The sequence below is a fragment of the Budorcas taxicolor genome, chromosome 16 (genome assembly GCF_023091745.1).
Source record: "Budorcas taxicolor isolate Tak-1 chromosome 16, Takin1.1, whole genome shotgun sequence".
NCBI lineage: Eukaryota > Metazoa > Chordata > Mammalia > Artiodactyla > Bovidae > Budorcas > Budorcas taxicolor.
Window position 1 is genome coordinate 45,109,037 of NC_068925.1, and position 11,851 is coordinate 45,120,887.

Below are 11,851 nucleotides of genomic sequence, written 5' to 3' on the forward strand. Positions count from 1 at the left end.
GCAAGGGAGCTGCCAGACCCCTTGTTAGGTGCAGGTTAACTTGACAGAAGTGGAGAAATTTAACCAAGAAATGTGACTGGGGGCATCTCAAATAGGACCAGTAGACAACACATAACTTTTTGACTCTAGTGGTATAAAATTATTTCTCCCAAAGAATTATTTGATAATTTGGTTCAACCCAACAAGCATCCACCGACGTGAAAATCTGAGCTGTGAGTAGGTACACACAATAGAGGGTATGATCCTTGCCTTTGCTTATTTATTTTTAAATATTTACTTATTTGGTAGCATTGAGTCTTAGTTGCAGCACACAGGATCTCTGTTGGCCTCATGCAGGATCCTTCGTTGGGGTGCTTGGACTAGTTGTGTTGTGTGGGATCCAGGATGCAAGGCCTTCAGTGGTTAACATAGAAGGGCTTAGTTGCTCCGAGGCTTGTGGGATCTTACTTAGTTCCTCGACCAGGGATCAAACCTGCACCCCTTGAATTGCAAGGCAAATTCTTAACCCCTGGACTACCAAGGAAGTCCCCTGATACTTGCCATTAAAAGATCAATAGAGGGATTTCCCTGGTGGTCCAGTGGTTAAGACTCCACACTTCCAATGCAGGGAGAAAGATCAATCCCTGGTTGGGGAACTAAGATCCATATGCCGCTCAGTCAATAAACAGATAAGTAAATAAATGAAATGCTGGTTCTGAGGCTCTTTGGGAAATATTTTTTAAAGTCAATAGAATTAAGAGGGGAGGGATAAATTAGGAATTTGGGATTAACAGATACACACTCCTATATACAACAGATAAACCACAAGGACCTACTGTATAGCACAAGGAACTATATTCAATATCTTGTAATAACCTATAATGAAAAGTGAAAGTGAAAGTCATGTCCGACTCTTGGCGATCCTGTGGACTGTACAGTTCATGGAATTCTCTAGGCCAGAATACTGGAGTGGGTAGCCTTTTCCTTCTCCAGGGGATCCTCCCAACCCAGGGATAGAACCCAGGTCTCCCACATTGCAGGTGGATTCTTTACCAGCTAAACCACCAGGAAAGCCCTATAATGGAAAAGAATCTGAGAAAGAATACATATGTGTATAACTGAATCACTTGGCTGAAATTTGGAAATCCAATGCTGAAACACTGGAAATCAAGTATACTTCAGTTTAAAAAATCAATAGCATTTCAGTGTCTGCCAACAGGGTGGCAGGGCACTGAGGGACAGGGTCACTTCTCAGTGACACTTAATGGTTCCAGGTCTACCCTTTGCTCCTTCTTCCTTGAGTTGAGCCTGGTCAAGAGTGGGCACTCAGACATCTTGCCAGTGTGCCAGGTCACTTGAGTTTATAAGTGTGCCTAGAAGTGGACCTGTCCTGTCCTGGGGCTCAGATGCCTGCTACAGTGCCCTGTCAATATCTGTCACCTGTTTTCTTGGGGCAACTTGCTCCAGGGTCTGTCTGCTGGGGCTGAGACACCTAGCCTGGGCTCCATGTTCAAAAAAGATGCTTAGATTTTTAAAAATCATTTCTAGTATACACTGCAATTCTCTTGTATTTGAGTTGTGTGTATGTTAAAAGCATTTGACTTTATTATATTATTTTTTTAATTTTATTGGAGTATAATTCATTTACAGGGTTTCCCTAATAGCTCAGTTGGTAAAGAATCCACCTGCAATGCAGGAGACTCTGGTTCAATTCCTGGGTCGGGAAGATCCACTGGAGAAGGAATAGGCTACCCACTCCAATTTTCTTGGGCTTCCCTTGTGGCTCAGCTGGTAAAGAATCTGCCTGCAATGTGGGAGATCTGGATTCCATCCCTGGGTTGGGAATATCCCCTGAAGAAGGGAAAGGCTACCTACTCCAGTATTCTGGCCTGGAGAATTCCATGGACTGTATATTCCATGGGATCACGAGTCGGACACGACTGAGCAACTTGCACTTTCACATAATTGATTTACAGTGTTGTATTAGTTTTAGGTGTATAGCATAAGGATTTGGTTACACATATTCAGGCTTCCCTGGTGGCTTAGACGGTGAAGAATCCGCCTATAATGAAGGAGACCCAGGTTCGATCCCTGAGTTGGAAAGATCCCCTGGCGAAGGGAATGACTACCACTCCAGTATTCTTGCCTGGAGAATCCCATGGACAGAGGAACCTGACAGGCTACAATCCACCGGGTTGCAAAGAGTCGGACATGACTAAGAGATGAACACTTTCTCTTTCACTGTCACATACATATATATTCAGGGCTTCTCAGGAGACACTAGTGGTAAAAACCCACCTGCCAATGCAGGAGATGTAGAGACATGTGTTCAATCCCTGGGTGTGGAAGATCCCCTGGAGGAGAGGCATGGCAACCCACTCCAGTACTCTTGCCTGGAAAATTCCATAGACAGAGAAGTCTGGTGGGCTACAGTCCACAGGGTCATAAAGAGTCAGACGTGACTGAAGCGACTTAGCACACATGCACACACATACATATTTTCATTCTTCTCACATATACGTTATTACAGAATATTGTTATCTGTTTTATATATAGTAATGTGTGTGTGTCAATCCCAAGCTCTCAATTTATTCCCCCCTACCTTTCCCCTTTGGTGACAAGATTGTTTTTGAAATCTGTAAGTCTGTTTTATAAGTTCATTCATATCATTTTTTATCAGATTCTATATGAGTGATATCATAGGACATTTGTCTTTTTCTGTATGACTTACTTCTAAGAGCATTAAATTTTAAATGTTTAAAATGCATTTTTCTAATCCTGTCTTGACATCTCTCCATCCTGTAAACTCCCAGGTTGCCTTAGACGTGGCATTGGCCTGGATGCCTCATGTCCTCTAACCGGCCCCGCCGCACGCAAAGCACTGCCCCTTTGTGATCTGAAGGTCACCTTGTCCTGCAGCCCCAGTGTTGTAAACAGTCCGTTCAAGTTCTCAGAGACGCCAGGCTTCCGTCTGTGTGATAAATGTGCTTATTTGATAACAGGGAGTGGACCAGACATAAGTGGTTTTTAAAGAAAAGTACAAATTAGGTTTTTCTTCAAAACAGGAGTAAGATAAGGCTGATAAAAGTGTGAAAATGGGTCCAGATTGTCTCTGATGCTCCCTCCCCTCTGGCCTTCACCCCATGGGTCTCCCAGGCTACCTTGGAAGCTCCGAGGGACTCCAGGTCACTGAAGAGCCTCCGCTTAGCGCCTGTGCTCAGCCTGGTGGCCTGAGCACCACATTCAGTTGCATCTGCCCATCTCTATCTTCCAGCCTGGATGTCTGTCCTAATGGATTCTGTTGGGGACACCAGTGCCCACGGGTCTCTGGAAGGTACACGCTCTCTCAGGCATCTCCTGGGGACTGCAATGCCTTAACTCGAAGGAGAAGTCCCTCCCAGCAAAATCCCTTTGGAGAGAAGGCTGGTGAAGGAGACTGGAGCAGCCTGCCAGGCACCTGCAGGCCACCTCCCTGCACACCTGGTGCTGGAATTGCATTGGTTTTCACAACTGCTTTGCTTCTTGGCTTCCCCAGCTCCCTGGAGGCCCAAAGCAGCTGCTCTCCCAAGGTGTTCCTACGAGGGAAGGAGACCCAGCTCCAGCAAAGATGTCCTGTGAGTGCCCTTTATCTCTTCCAGATGCTTGCTACACATGGTTTTCTGAAGGCTGTGCTAAGCATTCTTTCTATTTATAGAAAGACAGAGGTGAGGCTAACCTGGCAAACTAAGGGGAAAGGGGCAACGGCTGCAAATACAGAACTTGGCAGCATCCGCCCAAAGGATTGAGGACGGGTGTTGGTGTGGTCAGCCAGAGAAGGGGTTCCAGTAAGTACAGGAGCCTGAGGCATCATTCATAAGCGTCATCCCCATGGTCTTATGTTGGGATGTCTATATATTCTAGGATCTGGCAGGCTTTCTGGCTCTCTTGACCTCAGCATTCCTTTGGGGGTAGACTTACTTTAGGTGGGTGGCCCATTCCACCAATTACTGTATCTCTTTAACATCTGTCCCATTTCGTGGGGGCCCTAACCTGTCCTTGGCATTTTTTCTTTTTTTCTGGCCACGCTTTGCAGCATGTGGGATCTTAGTTCCCCAATCAGGGATCAAACCCATGCCCTTTAAATTGGAAGCACAGAATCTAAACCCCTGAACCTTCAGGGAAGCCCCATGTCCTTGGCATTTCTATAACATTCCCCACTCAACAACCTGAAAGTCCAGGCATGGAACTGTGTTCAACCAACCCTCCAAGGATGACCCTCTCTTCTATAGGACAAGCCACTTTTCCTTCTGGCGTGGGTTGACTTTTCTTTTTCTTTTTTTGTTTTCCTTTCTAATCAATAGAATAAGGCAGTTATCTACATCAGAAATAAAATGCTTATGGGAATTCCATGGTGGTCCAGTGGTTAGGTTGGGGCTTCCCTGATAGCTTAGTTGGTAAAGAATCCACCTGCAATGCAGGAGACCCCGGTTCGATTCCTGGGTTGGGAAGATCCTCTGGAGAAGGGATAGGCTACCCACTCCAGTATTCTTGGGCTTCCCTTGTGGCTCATCTGGTAAAGAATCTGCCCTCAGTGCAGGAGACCTGGGTTTGATCCCTGGGTGGAAGATCCCCTGAAGAAGGGAAAGTTACCCACTCCAGTATTCTGGCCTGGAGAATTCCATGGAGAAGTCCATGGGGTTGCAAAGAGTCTGACACAACTGAGGGACTTTCACTTTCCAGTGGTTAGAGCTCTGTGCCTCCACTGCAGGAGGCCCAGGTTCGATCCCTGGTTGGGGAAACTAAGATCCTGCAAGCCATGCAGCACAGCAAAAAAAAAAAAAAACTAAAAAAGAAACAAAGTGCTTGATCTGTCAATCAATGAACTGCTCCCAGGGCTATCTCCTAAGAATAATTAGACCTCTCTCTGTCCTCAATTAGAAAAAAAGGTGAATTTGATGCCCAAGCCACGGGGCAACTTTAGGAGCTGGAGAAACGTAAAGCTGTGTTTAGTTAAAATGCCCAGTCAGCATAGCCATGATTAAACACTTAAAGTAATTCTCCCCTTTGTACAGCATTTTGACTTCTTACATTTATTTGCTATTTTTAATTCAGTGGAGATTTCTTCACCAACCCAACAAGTCAAGTTGCGCTTCCTTATTCAGAAGTGGGGTTTTGAAGAGTGTGCTTGCTGACACAAGGGCTTTGCAAGGGCTAGGCAGGCTCCCTGGAGCACCCTCACAGGTTACACATAGGTCCCCACACTGGCCCATCCACCATGGGCCCACCAAATGACTTTCCGGTATATCAACTGAAAAAAAACAACAACCTCAGAGCTGAGAGTTTTGTTTTATTTGGCGGACACCCTGAGAACTTAAGCCCAGGACATAACCTCTCAGATAGCCCTGCAGGACTGCTCCAAAGAGGCAAGTGAGGAGCCGGGATACATAGGAGTTTCTGCAACAAAGACCAAGTAGTCAGAACATCAAAATATTGCTGCTATTGTTGTTGTTGAGTTGTTCAGTCGTGTCCGACTCTTTTGCAACCCTATGGACTGTAGCCTGCCAGGCTCCTCTGTCCATGGAATTCCCCAGGCAATACTGGAGTGGGTTGCCATGCCTTCCTCCAGGGATCTTCCCAACCCAGGGATCGAATCCTCGTCTCATGCACTGGCAGTCGGATTCTTTACCACTGAGCCACCTTGCTGTTAAAGAACACCAGACATCTCAAGTTAAGAATTTAGTACGTCTATGCATGGGAAAGATGCAAAAGTCTGGGCTTGCTGATGTCATTCCTTGGTATGCCCTCAGCTCTCTGGGGCCAGAATACCATGTTTTCTCATCCTGAGTCTCCTCAGGGTGCCCCCTGGTGGTGGCTGCAGCAGCTGACTTCTAGCTGGTGAGGGGGTGCTTCCTGCCTCCATCCTGAGTTCCCTCAGGGCTTATGGTCTAGGTGGCTGTAATGTGGTGGCTTGAAGATTGCAGCATCCTTGTTTATCAATATGGCAGCAACATTTGTCATTCACAGATGCAGGGTTGCAATAGGCAAGTCCTCCCCACCACCAAGCCCCCTTTCTTCTGCAGGGTCCAGTCTCAGACCCCGTGTCACCACAGTGCTGTCTTCGAGGGCATAAAAGACAGGCTGCTTTGGACTTGTCAGGACCTACCAGGGTCCAGGCCAATAGCCACAGGATGCCCGACTCCCTTGTGTTACCTACACCAGGATTAGATTTTTTTGTATCTTGGCCCAATTTATTTATTTCTTTTTATTGTTTCCTGTGGCATATGGGATCACAGTTCCCCAACCAGGTATCGAACCCACAACCCCTGCAGTGGAACACAAAGTCTTAACTACTAGACCACCAAGGAATCTTCTGAGTCAGTGGAGTTAGCATTTATCAAGAGTGCTGGAGTAAAAAAAAAAAAAAAGAGTTCTGGGACTTTCAGAAATCTGCTGGGTTCATGCCATTTATTTTGGGCCACTAAAAAGAATGGTGCCCTCCTTTTTTCCTTCTACTGAGATATAACTTACATACCATAAATTTCACCACTTAAAAGTACAGTTTGGTGGGCTCCAGTATACAGTCACCCCTCTGTATCCACGGGTTTTGTATCCATATCAGTTGTATGAATTCAACTGACAGTTGACTGAAAAATTAAAAGAAACTATGTCCAGAAAGTCCCCAAAAGCAAAACTTGAATTTGCCAATGGCCAGCAACTATTTACATATCATTTACATTAAACTTAAATTGCTACCCAATCCAGTATTTTTGCCTGGAGAATTCCATGAACAGAGGAGCCTAGCAGGCTACAGTCAATGGAATCACCCAGAGTCAGACACAACTGAGTGACTAACACAATGCTATACTTATTTACATTGTATTTATATTGTATCAAGTGTTATGAGTGATCTAGAGATGATTTAAAGTATACAGGAGACTGTGCATAGATTATATTAAAATAAAATATTACCTTATTTTATGTAAGGAACTTGTGTGTGTGCTAAGTCACTTTAGTCATGTCTGACTCTTTGTGGCCCTATGGACTGTAGCCTGTCAGGCTCCTCTGTCCATGGGATTGTCTAAGCAAGAATACTGGAGTGGGTTGCCATTTCCTTCTCTAGGAAATCTTCCCAACCCAGGGATCGAACCTGGGTCTCTTAGGTCTCCTGCATTGGTAGGCGGGTTCTTTACCATGAGCATCTTCAAATTTGAGGATCTTAAGAGGGCCCTGGAACTGTCCCCCATTTAGATATGGAGGGAGACTAGATTCACAAAATTGTGCAACCATCAGTATGATGTAATCCTAGGATATCACTATCCTTTTTTAATTTTTAAAATATTTATTTATTTGGCTTTGTCAGTTCTTAGTTGCAGCATGCAGGATCTTTGGTTTCAGCATGTAGGATCTAGTTCCCTGACCAGGGATTAAACTCAGGTCCCTTGCATTGGCAGCACGGAGTCTTAGCCACTGGACCACCAGGGAAGTCGCTAGCTTTGTTTTTTTTTTTTAATTCACATTTTTGGACAAGATCAATCTCATAGGCTGGTTCGGAAGTAGGACTCCTTGGGCTTCTGTGGTTAAATTTAAGACATGAATGCCTCCCGAGTGCACTGTTTTGAAGCTGTGTCTGGGTGGGGGCCATAAATTGAAGCTTGTGCATGCTACCTCTGTAGCCCCCTTTCTCTATAGTGCCCTTGCTTGCTAGTCAGGGGTGTGTGTACATCTGCATCTGCGTATGGGATGAATTCTGCGGGAAATACAGATGGGCTGAACACCCTCGGTGAGACAGACTGACATATGGAGATGCCTTTATAAACCAGTCCTCACTTATACATACATGATTAAGGGGGGGGAAATAAAGGCCTGAATGTGGTTTGGCCTCTCTGAATGGAAAAGTGGATATAAATCTTATTTCAAGTCCTCTAGTTACCGGAGTCTGGAGTCTCCCAAATGTACTCCTTCATCTGTCAGCCGCCCAGGTCAAGGCATTTTGGTGGCTCTGAAAGGAAAGGGAGAAGAAAGGACCAGTGAGGGTGGAGGTCTCAGCTGGAAATGCTCCCAAATGTCCATAGGTGTGGAGCAGGGAACTATAGCTTCCTTGGGCCCAGGGCTCCAGAGGTTCCTTAGGTAAGCTGATGAAGGCACGGAAGTGCCTGCTGTGTGCAGCAACTCCATTTACTGCAGTCTTTACAACCACCTTGAGGGGTGTGGGGGTCGTTCATTCATTCCACCAACATATATTGAGTCCATACCGTGAGCCTGATGCTGTCTGTACACACAAGAACATCAAGGCGTGGAGAGGCTAAGCAATTTGCCAAATTGAGGCCAGATGCAGTTGCTTAAGGAGTGAGGCTTGGGGGTCAGAAAGGAATGAATATGGGTCCCGGTTCCACTTCATTCTCCCCTTCGTGATGGTGGCCAAGTTTTACCTTTCTGGTCCTCAGCTTTCTCACCTGGAAATGGGTTAGTACTAGTATGTATTTCACAGGACTGTGTTGAGAATTGAAAGAGATTACTATCTAGGGTGGATTTAGGTTGGCACACACTGTCTCCTGCACTGCAGGCAGACTACCATCAGAGCCACCAGGGAAGCCATCCCCTGGAGAAGGAAATGACAACCCACTCCAGCACTCTTGCCTGGAAAATCCCATAGACAGAGGAGCCTGAAAGGCTACAGTCCATGGGGTCACAAAGAGTCGGACAAGACTAAGCGACTTCACTTACTTTCTTTCTGGCACTCTGAGCACTCAGTGTGAGTTAGCTTTATTATTATTATTCCCTGAGGTCACACACAGAATCAGAATTAGAACCAGCTTTTCCCTTCTGTTGCCTGTGCCACCTCCAGAGCCACTGACCTCATTGAAAAGAAAGTGTTACTCGCTCAGTCTTTGTGACCCCATGGACTATATAGCCAACCATGCTCCTCTGTCCATGGGATTCTCCAGGCAAGGATACTGGAGTGGGTTGCCATTCCCTTCTCCAGGGGATCTTCCTGACCCAGGGATCAAACACGGGTCTGCTGCATGGCAGGCACACTCTTTACTGTTTGAGCCACCAGGGAAGCCTTGGCCTCATTAAATTCTCCTGAATCTTTGAGGATCTGCAAAGGCCTTCCCCACTCAAGCTACCGTACAGTGATGGCCACTCTGGGGGGAGGGTGGGTGGGTAATGGTCCTCTCCCCCACTGCCCACGTGGGGAAAGGTAGCTATCCAGTGCATCTGGGCATTCTGACTGGCTCTTTCCTTCTCTAGGACTATTCTAGAATCCCTGGGAAAGGCTGGGAACATGGGCTCCATGCAGACTCATCCCTGTGAGCCGGGGTCTGTCATCTGTCAAATGGGGTCAGCTCACAGCTGGCCTCACTTGCTCCCCACAGTGTGCATGTGATGACATGCTTGGGGCAGCAGCCACTTCCCGCCAAGGACCATCTTCTCCCAGTGCAAGATGCAGGCGTCTCATGGGGCCAAGAAGACCCTAGTCCTTCAGTTGTGTCCCTGTGGAGGAAACAAGTCCCTGCAGGGTCTCGGTGCATTGTGTGCAGAGTACCGCAAGTGTGAGTTTGCTAAGGTTGGCCTCGGAGGAAGCAACAGCCCCGAGTGCAGAACTCTTGCACGGGGAGGCCTGGGTAACTCCTCTTTCCTTTATACCAGGCCTTGAGGGCCGCAGGGCAGTTTGTCTCCCAAGGGTCCCAGGTCCAAACCTGGTTGGATTGGGTAGGATCTATGGTGGCTGGGGGCGGGGTGGTGGCTGGGGGTGGGGTGGTGACTGGGGAGTCCCCTCCCCACAACAGAGAAGGGCGTCTTCAGGGCCACCGCTGCACATGTGTCCCCATCAACCCCAGGGGCGTCCTGCGACATGCGCAGGGCAGTGTAGAAACCGCGAGGAAAGGGAGGCGCGCACCTCACGGGCTGCCCGGCGCCTTGCCGCGTCCGCATCTGTGCCTCCGGGGGACCTGTAAGGCAGATGCTGGGGGCTGCACCCGGCCCCTCGGCTCAGCGGAGCCCTGCCCCCGCGCGGTCCCCGCCCGGCACGCCCAACTCTCCAGCGCCGCGTCTCGGCGATGACCACCACCCGCCTCTGCGCCCCTGGACGCGCGAGCCGAGCCACCCCGGCGGCAAGCAGCGCCGGAACTTGGGGGCGCGGTGAGTGGGGGCGGGGCGCCGGCGGGCGGTGGCCCCTGCCGGGTGTCTGATTCTGGCGCTAGAGGTCCTTCCCCGTCTCCACGAATCGGGGCTGTTAGGTCCTTCCCTGCTCTCCGGGCTGGCTATGTCCCGGACGCGACAGGTCCAGACGTGGGACACCTCCCTCATCCGCGCTCGGGACGCGGTTTCTTCTTCCCTCTTCCTGGGGTTGAGGCCCGCGGGTTGGGCATTGCGGCGAGCGGGCCCCATGGTTTCGTTTGCTTTCTTACAGGCCCCCCTCGGCCCGCCTGGGTTTCGGTCCCGCCGCGGAGCGGCGAGAAGCTCCCGGAAGAGTCGCGATGGCCGTGGAGTCCGGTCGTCGGCTCCGGGAGCGCGCCCCGGGAGGAGACGAGGGGCGCCGCGCTGTTCGCGCTGTCGCAGAGGACGCACCAGTCCCCGCGGGCGGCAGCGGTGGAGGGCCCAGGACCCGGTGCCTATGGGGGACCGGCTCCACGGCGGAGCGCGCTCGGTGCCCCGGCAGCGCGCCGTGCCGCGGCACCCCGGTCTTCTGTCCTAGCGCACACCCCACCCCGACGTGACTCGGGTGGTTGCAGCGCTCCCGCCCCGTTCCTGAGGGCTGGCGCCGCCCCCACCCGCCCCTCCGCGCCCTACCTGCGCCCTTTTGCTTCTCAGGTGGAGGAGAGGGCCGGCGCCCGGTCCTCTGGAGAGAGACGACTCCACGGATCTGGGGCCTGAGAGACGCGTCTCTCGCCCCGGGGCCGGGTGGTTCGCGCAGGAGGAAGGACCGCGAAGCGGGCTCTGCCTGGGCTTGCCTGGGCTTGTTCAGAGCCGGGCTGCTTCCCTCAGTGGCCGCGCCGATCTGGGGTGATTTCGAGATTTTGCGGGAGCCTTGGAGCCAAACCCCAGGGAGGAGGAGGCCGGAAGCCTGCGGGACCAGTTCGCCGTCCAAGGATGGAGCCCAGGTAAACGCTTGCGTTCTCGGTCGATGTGAAAGTTGGTAAAAGAGGCAGGAGATAGAACAAGTACTTTAACAACAATAAAGAGAAGCCTGTTGAATTGCGCTGCCTCAGAGTAGTAAGAAGAATGTCCAAGAAACAACAAAATGCTCTTTGATTTCATAATCTTGAGAGGATTTTTTTTTTTTTTTTTTTGGATTTTGCATGGCTGGTTATTTTTCTCCTCCTCAGTCTCCGTCGTGGGTGCAGGAGGGCTCACTGGTCTAAGAGTGGAAATGGGGACTCTGGTTATACTGCCGCTGCTCAGCCACGTGCTATCTGAGCAAAGAGCTTGACTTCCTGAAAGTGGGGGCATTGAAGCTACGTCCCCAAGGTGGTTGTGACAAGTGCTTCAGTCACTAAAGGAGTGTTATATAAGAAGTCCAGCCTGCCAGTTCGTGTTTTAAAGAGAGGAACAGGAGAAAGGGTTTCAAACTTCCAGTCCAGAGGGCTGTCTTCCTCCTCCCCATCCCAGTCTCTCCTTGCTCCCCACACCCCACAACCCAGCTGGTGGGAACGCTGTCCAGGCTTGGGGCTGTGGGTCAGGATGACACTTCCGGGTCAGGATGGCACTTCCGGTAGTTCACCTTCCTGGTAGGCACAGGAGCCATGCATGGATGCGTCCTGCCCGCCCCCCCTCCCCCACCGGCCTTAGTTTAGGTGGATGAGGCTGGCACCGCATAAGGGACCTATGCCAGTGCCTTCATGGTTTCTGTGCTGCTGGGGCACAGGGAGCAAAGGGACCACATGCTGGG

The 11,851-nt window shown here is 49.9% G+C and overlaps 1 long non-coding RNA gene across 1 annotated transcript; it reads right to left on the reverse strand.

Annotated features, from left to right (window-relative positions):
• Nucleotides 1–5,317: 5,317 nt before the first annotated feature.
• Nucleotides 5,318–10,870, reverse strand: LOC128061878 (uncharacterized). The gene is made up of 3 exons (XR_008200749.1): nucleotides 10,753–10,870; nucleotides 7,889–7,957; nucleotides 5,318–5,659 (listed from the first exon to the last, which is right to left on the reverse strand). It is a non-coding gene; the product is annotated as an uncharacterized LOC128061878 (long non-coding RNA).
• Between the last annotated feature and the right edge of the window lie 981 nt (nucleotides 10,871–11,851).